Source organism: Somniosus microcephalus, chromosome 29 (genome assembly GCF_052327205.1).
Source record: "Somniosus microcephalus isolate GS21.2 chromosome 29, FLI_Smic_1.0, whole genome shotgun sequence".
NCBI classification, from domain to species: domain Eukaryota; kingdom Metazoa; phylum Chordata; class Chondrichthyes; order Squaliformes; family Somniosidae; genus Somniosus; species Somniosus microcephalus.
This window is the reverse complement of record NC_141015.1, coordinates 44,189,971-44,206,464: the sequence shown is the minus strand read 5'-3', so window position 1 is coordinate 44,206,464 and position 16,494 is coordinate 44,189,971. Positions and strand designations below refer to the sequence as shown.

Here is a 16,494-nt window from a genome sequence, read left to right as displayed (position 1 = left end):
TCTCACCTCTCCGGCCTCTCGCTCCGCCGCTGCCACGTCCGCCTCTCCCCTCGGCCGCACGCACGTACGTGGTGACCTACGCAAAGACGCGCGCACAACAACAAAACTCCGCCGGGCCCCCGGATGTCGCGCAGGCGCGGTGCACGCTGAGCCCCGTCAGTCCCTGGGGGCGGAGGTGAAGGGTGAAAGGTTGAGAGTGGCCTGGGTCATTCAGGGGTCGGCTCTTGCCCTCGAACTGCCCATTGAGGGCTGGCGGGCGTCTCTGCTGACTGCTGGGTCGATTCACCAATCAGATTACAGATTGGGCTGTCAATCATGTACTTTGGACCAATCAGAGTAGCCCAGAGGGGGCGGGACACACACAGACCGAGAGTGCAGCAGCACTGGGCTGAATTCTTTGTTCTCTCACTTGGTCCTTCTGCTCCCATTCAGTCCCAGAGAGGAACCTGTCACAGGTTTTCTCACACCTGCCACAATAGGATCATCGCACAGCACAGGAGGAGGCCATTCAGCCCATCGTGCCTGTGCCGGCTCTCTGAACAAATGTGGCTCTTCAGTATAAAAAGTGCACATTTTACTTTCAAAGTTAAAAACAAAACTAGTGTAACTAGAAAGCTGGCCAGTCTGAAAACTCCAGGTGAAGCTTCACTTGCACCAGACCACTGTGAACAGAGGTTCACGGGGACTTAACCCACTCTAAGGATAAGGGGTAAGCCATTTAGGACAGAGATGAGGAGGAATTTCTTCACCCAGAGAGTGGTGAACCTGTGGAATTCTCTACCACAGAAGGCAGTAGAGGCCAATTCATTAAATATATTCAAGAAGGAGTTGGATATATTTCTTAAGGCTAAAGGGATCAAGGGATATGCGGAGAAAGCAGGGACAGGGTACTGAATTTGGATGATCAGCCATGATCTCATTAAATGACGGAAAAGGCTCAAGGGGCCGAATGGCTTACTCCTGCTCCTATCTTCTATGTTTCTATGTCCAATACAAGTCGTGTTGAGCGAAAGTAAATATTATTATTGGTGAGCTCAGCTTTTGTGATTGAAATGACCCGTGGCTTCAAGCCACACTGGTGGCTCTGAGTCAGAAGACTGTGAGTTCAAGGACTCGAGCACATCAACTCGGCTGACAATTCAGTGCAGTTATGAGAGAGTTCTGCATCTGTCCTTCAGTTTTGCAACAGGTCATTACAGATTCCAGTTCATACGATATGAAAGGGATAACTAACCCTGGGCACCCATCCCCTCCGTTTTGCCATACACATGTCACCAAGAGCTTCCACACTATTCTTTACTGAAAGAAAGACTTGCATTTTTATTGTGCTTTTCACAATGTCAGGGCGTCCCAAAGCACTTTACAGCAAATGAAGTACTTTTGAAATGTCACTGTTGTCGATTTAAGGTCTCATAAACCAGCACCTCCGACAGCACTCACTCAGTACTGCCCCTCCCTCCGACAATGCAGCACTCCCTCAGTACTGCCCCTCCGACAATGCGGCGCTCCCTCAGTACTGCCCCTCCAACAGTGCAGCACTGCCTCAGTACTGCTCCACTGACACTGCAGCGCTCCCTCAATACTTTCCCTCAGTACTGCCCCTCCGACACTGCATCACTCCCTCAGTACTGCCCCTCCGACAGTGCAGCACTCCCTCCCTACTGCCCCTCCAACAGTACAGCACTCCCTCAGTACTGTCCCTCCGACAGTGCAGCACTCCCTCAGTACTGCCCCTCCGACAGTGCAGTGCTCCCTCAGTATTGCCCCTCCGACAATGCAGCGCTCCCTCAGTACTGCCCCGCTGACAGTCCAGCGCTCCCTCAGTACTGACCCTCCGACAGTCCAGCGCTCCCTCAGTACTGCCCCTCCAGCAGTCCAGCGCTCCCTCAGTACTGCCCCTCTGACAGTCCGGCGCTCCCTCAGTACTGCCCCTCCGACAGTCCGGCGCTCCCTCAGTACTGCCCCTCTGACAGTCCGGCGCTCCCTCAGTACTGTCCCTCCGACAGTCCGGCGCTCCCTCAGTACTGACCCTCCAACAGTGCAGCGCTCCCTCAGTACTGCCCCTCTGACAGTCTGGCACTCCCTCAGTACTGCCCCTCTGACAGTCCGGCGCTCCCTCAGTACTGCCCCTCTGACAGTGCAGGGCTCCCTCAGTACTGCACTAGAGGGTCAGCCTGGATTATGTGCTCAAGTCTCTGGAGTGAGACAAATAATTTATTTCTTGACTAATAAATAAATAACAGAGGTATTTTGTGTTACTTTGTCTGGGATTAGTTTATATGTACAACATGTTTTAGGAAATTTCGGACATCATTCGAGACAGAAAAGGTTAGACTGACAGATGAAGGAGTCCGCAGGGGTATTAAACAGCTTGTCTCGCCGATAGTGCTCAGTGACTGGCGGCACTGGTATGAGCTAATCAGTCACAGAGCACATTCTGCTGGGACAGTGGGAGATTAATTTGGGAAACAGTAGACTGACATGATACAGGGCTTAGTGCACACTGCAACTTTAGTGTTTAGTCCTGGCCTGACTCCAGAGAGAAGCAGCCTGGTCAAAGCACTCTCACACCATTTGGTTTGGAGCATATGTCCATTGTGTTATCAAAGCGAGTTTGAAAAGTGTCCAGGAGTCCCTGGTGTCGACTTAAATGGTTAGAGCGCACTGCATTCCCACCCAGGCTCTCTAAAAGGTTTAGATTTTAATTCCTGTGAGATGATCTATTTAAACACACAGGTGCGGAGCTTGCTTCTGGGCAGAATCGCTGCAGTTCAAGACAGACAGTATAAGCCAGGTGCTAGAACCTGAGCAAAATTAAATTAGTCTCTTTATACCTTGGCAGGAATATAAATTTTAATTCACAATTCTACACCAAGCACCTCTTTTCTGATGAAACTTATTTTACAATGCAACATATTTAGTGATTTGCACCTGAAAATGTTAGTTTTAAAATAATAGACTTGAAATTCTGGACCTAAATCAGAAAAGAGGAGGATAAATGTAGTCCAAAGATGTGCGGGTTAGGTTGATTGGCTATGATAAATTGACCCTTAGTGTTAGGGGGATTAAATACGTGGGGTTACGGGGATAGGGTGGGATATGTGTTGGTGTAGGGGTTACGGGGATCGGGTGGGATATGTGTCGGTGCAGGCTCGATGGGCCGAAATGGCCTCTATCTGCACTGTGGGGTTTCTGTGATTCTGTGATTCTGTGAATGTGGGGCTCTAAACATGTGGAAGCACCGACTAATTTCATCAGATGTTCCCCACTTCAGACCTGGCCCCAGTGGAATCGCCCTGGGACAGGAGAGCCAGCAGGTGGCGCCACACCAACCAGCGACTAAACCAACATTTGGAACTTGCCTCCAGGTGAGGGCATCCCTGCAACAGGTAGAAGATGAAACAACTCAGGCTGGAGCCCTTGGCTCAGTGGTAGCATTCTTGCCTCTGAGTCAGAAGGTGCAGGGTTCAAACCCTGCGGCAGACAGTCCCGGAGACTGGAGCTCTAGCTCGGAATTCTGGGTTGATGTCTCAGCGGGATCCTCAGGTTCGATGGGTGTGGATGGATGGCCTCCCCCTCATCGTGGCGGGTTGTCAGAGGCCATAAAACCCTCCCTACAGGACTACCCCATCGTGGTGACGGCCATGGAAGGAGCGATCATGCCGCGGCCTGTCCGATTGTGAATCAGCCTGCAAATCCTTCCGTTACACATCAGTCTCTCCAAGGGAAGAGTGAGAAGATACGAAAAAACAAACTTACTCTATTACAGACTCTTTAAAATCAAGGCACTTCACAGGAAGGGGCGAAAAATTCAGACACTGAGAAATCTGGTGGAGCTTGGCGAGATGACCAAGGATGAGCTTCAAGTGCAGGTTTCCTGGAGGGTTTTGAAGGCGAGAAGGGTTGAAATGAGGCAGAAAGAATTCCAGAAAGTGGGCAGTGATCCCGCGAAGCTCTGTCCGGGATGGTTTAGCAGAGGAAGGGACGGACACGCAGCAATGGGGGCAGGTTGGGATCTAGGGTGAAACAAGAGCATGGAGGGAATTATAGAGCAAGTGAAGATTTTGAAGTCGATGTGTTGTAGGATGCGGAGCCAGTGGAATTTGGCAGGGACACAGGCGAGCATGGGGTGGTGCTCTGGATGCGAAAACACCAAAAATGGGTTCGATGAATATTTACATCAGCTGCAACCGTTCTGCCACATATTTTTATATTTTCAAGGGATGTGGGCGTCGCTGGCAAGGCTGGCATTTATTGCCCATCCCTAGTTGCCCTGAGAAAGTGGTGGTGAGCCTTCTTCTTGAACCGCTGCAGTCCGTGTGGTGAAGGTGCTCCATGATAGTGTTAGGTGGGGAATTCCAGGACACTGGCCCAGCAACAATGAAGGAACGGCGATATATTTCCAAGTCATGACTTGCAGGAGAACTTGGAGATGATGTGTTCCCACGATGTTGCTGCTCTTGTCCTTCTTGCAGGTAGAGTTTGTGGGGGTGATGGGGGTCACTGAGGGTTCATGAACTGTGTGCAATTTCTCTTCAGAGCAGTAAAGCTGCAGAGCTCAATATTTTCAAAAGAGACAATGTGCATTTAAACAGAGCCCTTCAGATATAAGATGGTCTCAGTGCTTTCAGGAACTCACAGTAGGATCACGCCTAATCTTCCTGAGGTTGTCGAGGTGCCAGCTGTGTCTCAGTTGGTCGCACCCTCACCTCGGAGTCAGAAGATCATGAGTCCCACTCCAGAGACTTGAGCACAAAAATCTAGGCTGAGCACTACTGAGGGAGCACCGCACTGTCGGAGGGGCAGTACTGAGGGAGTGCTGCACTGTCGGAGGGGCAGTACTGAGGGAGTGCTGCACTGTCGGAGGGGCAGTACTGAGGGAGCACCGCACTGTCGGAGGGTCAGTACTGAGGGAGCACCGCACTGTCAGAGGGGCAGTACTGAGGGAGCACCGCACTGTCAGAGGAGCATTACTGAGGGAGCACCGCACTGTCGGAGGGGCAGTACTGAGGGAGCACCGCACTGTCGGAGGGGCAGTACTGAGGGAGCACCGCACTGTCGGAGGAGCATTACTGAGGGAGCACCGCACTGTCGGAGGGGCAGTACTGAGGGAGCACCGCACTGTCGGAGGGGCAGTACTGAGGGAGCACCGTACTGTCGGAGGAGCATTACTGAGGGAGCACCGCACTGTCGGAGGGGCAGTACTGAGGGAGCACCGCACTGTCGGAGGGGCAGTACTGAGGGAGCACCGCACTGTCAGAGGGGCAGTATTGAGGGAGCGCCGCACTGTCGGAGGGGATGTACTGAGGGAGCACCACACTGTCAGAGGGGCAGTACTGAGGGAACGCCGCACTGTCGGAGGGGCAGTACTGAGGGAGCACCGCACTGTCAGAGGGGCAGTACTGAGGGAGCACCGCACTGTCGGAGGGGCAGTACTGAGGGAGCACCGCACTGTCGGAGGGGCAGTACTGAGGGAGCACCGCACTGTCGGAGGGGCAGTACTGAGGGAGCACCGCACTGTCAGAGGGGCAGTACTGAGGGAACGCCGCACTGTCGGAGGGGCAGTACTGAGGGAGCACCGCACTGTCAGAGGGGCAGTACTGAGGGAGCACCGCACTGTCGGAGGGGCAGTACTGAGGGAGCACCGCACTGTCGGAGGGGCAGTACTGAGGGAGCTCCGTACTGTCGGAGGGGCAGTACTGAGGGAGCACCGCACTGTCGGAGGGGCAGTACTGAGGGAGCACCGCACTGTCGGAGGGGCAGTACTGAGGGAGCACCGCACTGTCAGAGGGGCAGTACTGAGGGAGTGCTGCACTGTCAGAGGGGCAGTATTGAGGGAGTGCCGCACTGTCAGAGGGGCAGTATTGAGGGAGCTCCGCACTGTCAGAGGGGCAGTATTGAGGGAGTGCCGCACTGTCGGAGGGGCAGTACTGAGGGAGCACCGCACTGTCAGAGGGGCAGTATTGAGGGAGTGCCGTACTGTCAGAGGGGCAGTACTGAGGGAGCACCGCACTGTCGGAGGGGCAGTATTGAGGGAGTGCCGTACTGTCAGAGGGGCAGTACTGAGGGAGCACCGCACTGTCAGAGGGGCAGTATTGAGGGAGTGCCGTACTGTCAGAGGGGCAGTACTGAGGGAGCACCGCACTGTCGGAGGGGCAGTATTGAGGGAGTGCCGTACTGTCAGAGGGGCAGTACTGAGGGAGTGCCGTACTGTCGGAGGGGCAGTACTGAGGGAGCACCGCACTGTCGGAGGGGCAGTACTGAGGGAGCGCCGCACTGTCGGAGGGGCAGTACTGAGGGAGCACCGCACTGTCGGAGGGGCAGTACTGAGGGAGCACCGCACTGTCAGAGGGGCAGTATTGAGGGAGTGCCGCACTGTCAGAGGGGCAGTATTGAGGGAGCACCGCACTGTCAGAGGGGCAGTATTGAGGGAGAGCCGCACTGTCAGAGCGGCAGTACTGAGGGAGCACCGCACTGTCAGAGGGGCAGTACTGAGGGAGTGCCGCACTGTCAGAGGGGCAGTACTGAGGGAGCACCGCACTGTCGGAGGGGCAGTACTGAGGGAGTGCCGTACTGTCAGAGGGGCAGTACTGAGGGAGAGCCGTACTGTCAGAGGGGCAGTACTGAGGGAGCACCGCACTGTCAGAGGGGCAGTACTGAGGGAGCACCGCACTGTCAGAGGGGCAGTACTGAGGGAGCACCGCACTGTCAGAGGGGCAGTACTGAGGGAGCACCGCACTGTCGGAGGGGCAGTATTGAGGGAGCACCGCACTGTCGGAGGGGCAGTACTGAGGGAGCACCGCACTGTCGGAGGGGCAGTACTGAGGGAGCACCGCACTGTCGGAGGGGCAGTACTGAGGGAGCACCGCACTGTCGGAGGGGCAGTACTGAGGGAGCACCGCACTGTCGGAGGGGCAGTACTGAGGGAGCACCGCACTGTCGGAGGGGCATTACTGAGGGAGCACCGCACTGTCGGAGGGGCAGTACTGAGGGAGCACCGCACTGTCAGGGGGCATTACTGAGGGAGCACCGCACTGTCGGAGGGGCAGTACTGAGCGAGCACCGCACAGTCGGAGGGGCAGTACTGAGGGAGCACCGCACTGTCGGAGGGGCAGTACTGAGGGAGCACCGCACTGTCGGAGGGGCAGTACTGAGGGAGCACCGCACTGTCGGAGGGGCAGTACTGAGGGAGCACCGCACTGTCGGAGGGGCAGTACTGAGGGAGCACCGCACTGTCGGAGGGGCAGTACTGAGGGAGCGCCGCACTGTCGGAGGGGCAGTACTGAGGGAGCGCCGCACTGTCGGAGGGGCAGTACTGAGGGAGCGCCGCACTGTCGGAGGGGCAGTACTGAGGGAGCGCCGCACTGTCGGAGGGGCAGTACTGAGGGAGCGCCGCACTGTCGGAGGGGCAGTACTGAGGGAGCGCCGCACTGTCGGAGGGGCAGTACTGAGGGAGCGCCGCACTGTCGGAGGGGCAGTACTGAGGGAGCGCCGCACTGTCGGAGGGGCAGTACTGAGGGAGCGCCGCACTGTCGGAGGGGCAGTACTGAGGGAGCGCCGCACTGTCGGAGGGGCAGTACTGAGGGAGCACCGCACTGTCGGAGGGGCAGTACTGAGGGAGCACCGCACTGTCGGAGGGGCAGTACTGAGGGAGCGCCGCACTGTCGGAGGGGCAGTACTGAGGGAGCGCCGCACTGTCGGAGGGGCAGTACTGAGGGAGCACCGCACTGTCAGAGGGGCAGTACTGAGGGAGCGCCGCACTGTCGGAGGGGCAGTACTGAGGGAGCACCGCACTGTCGGAGGGGCAGTACTGAGGGAGCACCGCACTGTCGGAGGGGCAGTACTGAGGGAGCGCCGCACTGTCGGAGGGGCAGTACTGAGGGAGCGCCGCACTGTCGGAGGGGCAGTACTGAGGGAGCACCGCACTGTCAGAGGGGCAGTATTGAGGGAGCACCGCACTGTCAGAGGGGCAGTATTGAGGGAGTGCTGCACTGTCGGAGGGGCAGTACTGAGGGACCACCGCACTGTCAGAGGGGCAGTATTGAGGGAGCGCCGTACTGTCAGAGGGGCAGTACTTAGGGAGCACCGCACTGTCGGAGGGGCAGTATTGAGGGAGCGCCGTACTGTCAGAGGGGCAGTACTGAGGGAGCACCGCACTGTCAGAGGGGCAGTATTGAGGGAGTGCCGTACTGTCAGAGGGGCAGTACTGAGGGAGCACCGCACTGTCGGAGGGGCAGTATTGAGGGAGTGCCGTACTGTCAGAGGGGCAGTACTGAGGGAGTGCCGTACTGTCGGAGGGGCAGTACTGAGGGAGCACCGCACTGTCGGAGGGGCAGTACTGAGGGAGCGCCGCACTGTCGGAGGGGCAGTACTGAGGGAGCGCCGCACTGTCGGAGGGGCAGTACTGAGGGAGCGCCGCACTGTCGGAGGGGCAGTACTGAGGGAGCGCCGCACTGTCGGAGGGGCAGTACTGAGGGAGCACCGCACTGTCGGAGGGGCAGTACTGAGGGAGCACCGCACTGTCGGAGGGGCAGTACTGAGGGAGCACCGCACTGTCGGAGGGGCAGTACTGAGGGAGCACCGCACTGTCGGAGGGGCAGTACTGAGGGAGCGCCGCACTGTCGGAGGGGCAGTACTGAGGGAGCGCCGCACTGTCGGAGGGGCAGTACTGAGGGAGCTCCGCACTGTCGGAGGGGCAGTACTGAGGGAGCGCCGCACTGTCGGAGGGGCAGTACTGAGGGAGCGCCGCACTGTCGGAGGGGCAGTACTGAGGGAGCACCGCACTGTCGGAGGGGCAGTACTGAGGGAGCGCCGCACTGTCGGAGGGGCAGTACTGAGGGAGCGCCGCACTGTCGGAGGGGCAGTACTGAGGGAGCACCGCACTGTCAGAGGGGCAGTATTGAGGGAGCACCGCACTGTCAGAGGGGCAGTATTGAGGGAGTGCTGCACTGTCGGAGGGGCAGTACTGAGGGACCACCGCACTGTCAGAGGGGCAGTATTGAGGGAGTGCCGTACTGTCAGAGGGGCAGTACTGAGGGAGCGCCGCACTGTCGGAGGGGCAGTATTGAGGGAGTGCCGTACTGTCAGAGGGGCAGTACTGAGGGAGCACCGCACTGTCAGAGGGGCAGTATTGAGGGAGTGCCGTACTGTCAGAGGGGCAGTACTGAGGGAGCACCGCACTGTCGGAGGGGCAGTATTGAGGGAGTGCCGTACTGTCAGAGGGGCAGTACTGAGGGAGTGCCGTACTGTCGGAGGGGCAGTACTGAGGGAGCACCGCACTGTCGGAGGGGCAGTACTGAGGGAGCGCCGCACTGTCGGAGGGGCAGTACTGAGGGAGCACCGCACTGTCGGAGGGGCAGTACTGAGGGAGCACCGCACTGTCAGAGGGGCAGTATTGAGGGAGTGCCGCACTGTCAGAGGGGCAGTATTGAGGGAGCACCGCACTGTCAGAGGGGCAGTATTGAGGGAGTGCCGCACTGTCAGAGGGGCAGTACTGAGGGAGCACCGCACTGTCAGAGGGGCAGTACTGAGGGAGAGCCGCACTGTCAGAGGGGCAGTACTGAGGGAGCACCGCACTGTCGGAGGGGCAGTACTGAGGGAGTGCCGTACTGTCAGAGGGGCAGTACTGAGGGAGCGCCGCACTGTCAGAGGGGCAGTACTGAGGGAGCACCGCACTGTCAGAGGGGCAGTACTGAGGGAGCACCGCACTGTCAGAGGGGCAGTACTGAGGGAGCACCGCACTGTCAGAGGGGCAGTACTGAGGGAGCACCGCACTGTCGGAGGGGCAGTACTGAGGGAGCACCGCACTGTCGGAGGGGCAGTACTGAGGGAGCACCGCACTGTCGGAGGGGCAGTACTGAGGGAGCACCGCACTGTCGGAGGGGCAGTACTGAGGGAGCACCGCACTGTCGGAGGGGCAGTACTGAGGGAGCACCGCACTGTCGGAGGTGCAGTACTGAGGGAGCACCGCACTGTCGGAGGGGCATTACTGAGGGAGCACCGCACTGTCGGAGGGGCAGTACTGAGGGAGCACCGCACTGTCCGGGGGCAGTACTGAGGGAGCACCGCACTGTCGGAGGGGCAGTACTGAGGGAGCACCGCACTGTCGGAGGGGCAGTACTGAGGGAGAGCCGCACTGTCGGAGGGGCAGTACTGAGGGAGCACCGCACTGTCGGAGGGGCAGTACTGAGGGAGCACCGCACTGTCGGAGGGGCAGTACTGAGGGAGCACCGCACTGTCGGAGGGGCAGTATTGAGGGAGTGCCGTACTGTCAGAGGGGCAGTACTGAGGGAGTGCTGCACTGTCGGAGGGGCAGTACTGAGCGAGCGCTGCACTGTCGGAGGGGCAGTACTGAGGGAGCACCGCACTGTCGGAGGGGCAGTACTGAGGGAGTGCCGTACTGTCAGAGGGGCGGTACTGAGGGAGAGCTGCACTGTCAGAGGGGCGGTACTGAGGGAGCACCGCACTGTCAGAGGGGCAGTACTGAGGGAGCACCGCACTGTCGGAGGGGCAGTACTGAGGGAGCACCGCACTGTCGGAGGGGCAGTACTGAGGGAGCACCGCACTGTCGGAGGGGCAGTATTGAGGGAGTGCCGTACTGTCAGAGGGGCAGTACTGAGGGAGCGCTGCACTGTCGGAGGGGCAGTACTGAGGGAGCACCGCACTGTCGGAGGGCAGTACTGAGGGAGTGCCGTACTGTCAGAGGGGCGGTACTGAGGGAGAGCTGCACTGTCAGAGGGGCGGTACTGAGGGAGCACCGCACTGTCAGAGGGGCAGTACTGAGGGAGCACCGCACTGTCGGAGGGGCAGTACTGAGGGAGCACCGCACTGTCGGAGGGGCAGTACTGAGGGAGCACCGCACTGTCGGAGGGGCAGTACTGAGGGAGCACCGCACTGTCGGAGGGGCAGTACTGAGGGAGCACCGCACTGTCGGAGGGGCAGTACTGAGGGAGCGCCGCACTGTCGGAGGGGCAGTACTGAGGGAGCGCCGCACTGTCGGAGGGGCAGTACTGAGGGAGCGCCGCACTGTCGGAGGGGCAGTACTGAGGGAGCACCGCACTTTCGGAGGGGCAGTACTGAGGGAGCACCGCACTGTCGGAGGGGCAGTACTGAGGGAGCGCCGCACTGTCAGAGGGGCAGTACTGAGGGAGTGCCGCACTGTCAGAGGGGCAGTACTGATGGAGCACCGCACTGTCGGAGGGGCAGTACTGAGGGAGTGCCGTACTGTCAGAGGGGCAGTACTGAGGGAGCACCGCACTGTCAGAGGGGCAGTACTGAGGGAGCACCGCACTGTCAGAGGGGCAGTACTGAGGGAGCACCGCACTGTCAGAGGGGCAGTACTGAGGGAGCACCGCACTGTCGGAGGGGCAGTATTGAGGGAGTGCCGTACTGTCAGAGGGGCAGTACTGAGGGAGTGCTGCACTGTCGGAGGGGCAGTACTGAGCGAGCGCTGCACTGTCGGAGGGGCAGTACTGAGGGAGCACCGCACTGTCAGAGGGGCAGTACTGAGGGAGTGCCGTACTGTCAGAGGGCGGTACTGAGGGAGAGCTGCACTGTCAGAGGGGCAGTACTGAGGGAGCACCCACTGTCAGAGGGGCAGTACTGAGGGAGCACCGCACTGTCGGAGGGGCAGTACTGAGGGAGCACCGCACTGTCAGAGGGGCGGTACTGAGGGAGAGCTGCACTGTCAGAGGGGCAGTACTGAGGGAGCACCGCACTGTCAGAGGGGCAGTACTGAGGGAGTGCCGTACTGTCGGAGGGGCAGTACTGAGGGAGTGCCGTACTGTCGGAGGGGCAGTACTGAGGGAGAGCTGCACTGTCGGAGGGGCAGTACTGAGGGAGCACCGCACTGTCGGAGGGGCAGTACTGAGGGAGCGCTGCACTGTCGGAGGGGCAGTACTGAGGAGCACCGCACTGTCAGAGGGGCAGTACTGAGGGAGCACCGCACTGTCGGAGGGGCAGTACTGAGGGAGCGCCGCACTGTCGGAGGGGCAGTACTGAGGGAGCACCGCACTGTCGGAGGGGCAGTACTGAGGGAGCACCGCACTGTCGAGGGGCAGTACTGAAGGAGCACCGCACTGTCGGAGGGGCAGTATTGAGGGAGCACCGCACTGTCAGAGGGGCAGTACTGAGGGAGCACCGCACTGTCGGAGGGGCAGTAATGAGGGAGTGCCGTACTGTCGGAGGGGCAGTACTGAGGGAGCACCGCACTGTCGGAGGGGCAGTACTGAGGGAGCACCGCACTGTCGGAGGGGCAGTACTGAGGGAGTGCCGTACTGTCGGAGGGGCAGTACTGAGGGAGCACCGCACTGTCGGAGGGGCAGTATTGAGGGAGCACCGCACTGTCGGAGGGGCAGTATTGAGGGAGTGCCGTACTGTCGGAGGGGCAGTACTGAGGGAGCACCGCACTGTCGGAGGGGCAGTACTGAGGGAGTGCCGTACTGTCGGAGGGGCAGTACTGAGGGAGCACTGCACTGTCGGAGGGGCAGTACTGAGGGAGTGCCGTACTGTCGGAGGGGCAGTACTGAGGGAGCACCGCACTGTCGGAGGGGCAGTACTGAGGGAGCACCGCACTGTCGGAGGGGCAGTACTGAGGGAGCACCGCACTGTCAGAGGGGCAGTATTGAGGGAGTGCCGTACTGTCAGAGGGGCAGTACTGAGGGAGTGCCGTACTGTCGGAGGGGCAGTCCTGAGGGAGCACCGCACTGTCGGAGGGGCAGTACTGAGGGAGCACCGCACTGTCAGAGGGGCAGTATTGAGGGAGCGCCGTACTGTCAGAGGGGCAGTACTGAGGGAGCACCGCACTGTCGGAGGGGCAGTATTGAGGGTAGTGCCGTACTGTCAGAGGGGCAGTACTGAGGGAGCACCGCACTGTCAGAGGGGCAGTATTGAGGGAGTGCCGTACTGTCAGAGGGGCAGTACTGAGGGAGCACCGCACTGTCGGAGGGGCAGTATTGAGGGAGTGCCGTACTGTCAGAGGGGCAGTACTGAGGGAGTGCCGTACTGTCGGAGGGGCAGTACTGAGGGAGTGCCGTACTGTCGGAGGGGCAGTACTGAGGGAGCACCGCACTGTCAGAGGGGCAGTATTGAGGGAGTGCCGTACTGTCAGAGGGGCAGTACTGAGGGAGTGCCGTACTGTCGGAGGGGCAGTCCTGAGGGAGCACCGCACTGTCGGAGGGGCAGTATTGAGGGAGTGCCGTACTGTCGACGGGGCAGTACTGAGGGAGCACCGCACTGTCGGAGGGGCAGTATTGAGGGAGTGCTGTACTGTCGGAGGGGCAGTACTGAGGGAGCGCTGCACTGTTGGAGGGGCAGTACTGAGCGAGCGCCGTACTGTCGGAGGGGCAGTACTGAGGGAGTGCTGCACTGTCGGAGGGGCAGTCCTGAGCGAGCGCCGCACTGTCGGAGGGGCAGTACTGAGGGAGTGCCATACTGTCGGAGGGGCAGTACTGAGGGAGCGCCGCACTGTCGGAGGGACAGTACTGAGCGAGCGCTGCACTGTCGGAGGGGCAGTACTGAGCGAGCGCTGCACTGTCGGAGGGGCAGTACTGAGGGAGTGCCATACTGTCGGAGGGGCAGTACTGAGGGAGCGCTGCACTGTTGGAGGGGCAGTACTGAGCGAGCGCCGCACTGTCGGAGGGGCAGTACTGAGCGAGCGCTGCACTGTCGGAGGGGCAGTACTGAGGGAGTGCCATACTGTCGGAGGGGCAGTACTGAGGGAGCGCCGCACTGTCAGAGGGGCAGTACTGAGGGAGTGGCGCACTGTCGGAGGGTTAGTACTGAGAGAGCGCTGCACTGTCAGAGGGGCGGTACTGAGGGAGCACCGCACTGTCGGAGGGGCAGTACTGAGGGAGTGCCGTACTGTCGGAGGGGCAGTACTGAGGGTAGTGCCGTACTGTCGGAGGGGCAGTACTGAGGGAGCACCGCACTGTCAGAGGGGCAGTATTGAGGGAGTGCCGTACTGTCAGAGGGGCAGTACTGAGGGAGTGCCGTACTGTCGGAGGGCAGTCCTGAGGGAGCACCGCACTGTCGGAGGGGCAGTATTGAGGGAGTGCCGTACTGTCGGAGGGGCAGTACTGAGGGAGCACCGCACTGTCGGAGGGGCAGTATTGAGGGAGTGCTGTACTGTCGGAGGGGCAGTACTGAGGGAGCGCTGCACTGTTGGAGGGGCAGTATTGAGGGAGTGCTGTACTGTCGGAGGGGCAGTACTGAGGGAGCGCTGCACTGTTGGAGGGGCAGTACTGAGCGAGCGCCGTACTGTCGGAGGGGCAGTACTGAGGGAGTGCTGCACTGTCGGAGGGGCAGTCCTGAGCGAGCGCCGCACTGTCGGAGGGGCAGTACTGAGGGAGTGCCATACTGTCGGAGGGGCAGTACTGAGGGAGCGCCGCACTGTCGGAGGGACAGTACTGAGCGAGCGCTGCACTGTCGGAGGGGCAGTACTGAGCGAGCGCTGCACTGTCGGAGGGGCAGTACTGAGGGAGTGCCATACTGTCGGAGGGGCAGTACTGAGGGAGCGCTGCACTGTTGGAGGGGCAGTACTGAGCGAGCGCCGCACTGTCGGAGGGGCAGTACTGAGCGAGCGCTGCACTGTCGGAGGGGCAGTACTGAGGGAGTGCCATACTGTCGGAGGGGCAGTACTGAGGGAGCGCCGCACTGTCAGAGGGGCAGTACTGAGGGAGTGGCGCACTGTCGGAGGGTTAGTACTGAGAGAGCGCTGCACTGTCAGAGGGGCGGTACTGAGGGAGCACCGCACTGTCGGAGGGGCAGTACTGAGGGAGTGCCGTACTGTCGGAGGGGCAGTACTGAGGGAGCGCCGCACTGTTGGAGGGGCAGTACTGAGGGAGTACTGCACTGTCAGAGGGGCAGTACTTAGCGAGCGCCACACTGTCGGAGGGGCAGTACTGAGGGAGTGCTGCACTGTCGGAGGGGCAGTACTGAGGGAGCACCGCACTGTCGGAGGGACAGTACTGAGGGAGCGCTGCACTGTCGGAGGGGCAGTACTGAGGGAACGCTGCACTGTCAGAGGGGCAGTGCTGAGGGAGCGCCGCACTGTCGGAGGAGCAGTACTGAGGGAGCGCCGCACTGTCAGAGGGGCAGTACTGAGGGAGCGCCGCACTGTCAGAGGGGCAGTACTGAGGGAGCACTGCACTGTCGGAGGGGCAGTACAGAGGGAGCGCTGCACTGTTAGAGGGGCAGTACTGAGGGAGCACCGCACCAGCGGAAGGGCAGTACTGATGGAGTGCTGCACTGTCGGAGGGACAGTACTGAGGGAGCGCTGCACTTTTGGAGTGGCAGTACTGAGGGAGTGCTGCACTGTCGGAGGGACAGTACTGAGGGAGTGCCGCATTGTCGGAGGGACAGTACTGAGGGAGTGCCGCACTGTCAGAGGGACAGTACTGAGGGAGTGCTGCACTGTCGGAGGGACAGTACTGAGGGAGTGCCGCACTGTCGGAGGGGCAGTACTGAGGGAGTGCTGCACTGTCGGAGGGACAGTACTGAGGGAGTGCCGCACTGTCGGAGGGGCAGTACTGAGGAGTGCCGCACTGTCGGAGGGGCAGTACTGAGGGAGCGCCGCACTGTCGGAGGGACAGTACTGAGGGAGCGCCGCACTGTCGGAGGGACAGTACTGAGGGAGTGCTGCACTGCAGTACTGAGGGAGTGCCGCACTGTCGGAGGGACAGTACTGAGGGAGTGCTGCACTGTCGGAGGGACAGTACTGAGGGAGTGCCGCACTGTCGGAGGGGCAGTACTGAAGGAGTGCTGCACTGTCGGAGGTGCCATCTTTTGGATGTGATCTGTCTGCTCTGGAGGTAAAAGATTCCCTGACACTATTTCATAGAAGAGCAGGGGGGAGTTCTCCCCGGGGTCCTGGGGCCAATATTTATCCCTCAACCAACACCTAAAAAACATTATCTGGTCATGATCACATTGCTGTTTGTGGGAGCTTGCTGTGCACAAATTGGCTGCTGTGTTATCCTACATTACAACAGTGACTACACTTCAAAAGTGCTTCATTGGCTGTGAAGCGCTTTGGGACGTCCTGAGGTGGTGAAAGGCAGGGGAGAAACGCGAGTTCTTTGTTTTTTATATAATGGAATAACTTCTTTACTTCCTGCAGAATCAAAAATGTTTTACATAAACGTTGTGCAGCAGCGGTGTGTTTGCAGTGCGCTGCACAATGAACACATTGCTGAGTTGCTGCGGTTGTTGTTATGGTTCTTGTCACAGTCGGTGCATGAAGTGTCTGCAATAAATAAATATTATTCCTCACAATCACAGCTAAATCTTGTAGCAACTCAAAATGAAAACTATACCTGAATCAATCAGCAATGCATATTGTTCCTTCAGAAATCAATTCTTGTCATAATCGAATACCCTGAACTATCTTGGAGCTGTGAAGCTGTGCTGAGAGAGGGGAGCCAGCACTGACCAGCTTTCCCCATTGCTCTCCCAGCCCAGGCAGGCGCATTTGGAAATGATGATCCTGTTCTTGGC

General features: G+C 59.6%; 1 protein-coding gene across 3 annotated transcripts in view; it reads right to left on the bottom strand.

Moving 5' to 3' along the window:
• The window catches only part of LOC147098703 (protein transport protein Sec24C-like), a 109,077-nt gene extending 92,603 nt beyond the window's left edge, over nt 1–16,474 (bottom strand). For 2 of the 3 annotated variants that reach the window (XM_085970750.1, XM_085970753.1), the window contains exon 1: nt 7–101. The gene's annotated coding sequence lies outside the window, so the exon portion shown is untranslated. Of the gene's footprint in view, nt 1–6; nt 102–16,313 lie in introns of those variants that run through there. The other variant, XM_085970751.1, reaches the window with a different exon arrangement.
• Nucleotides 16,475–16,494: the final 20 nt, after the last annotated feature.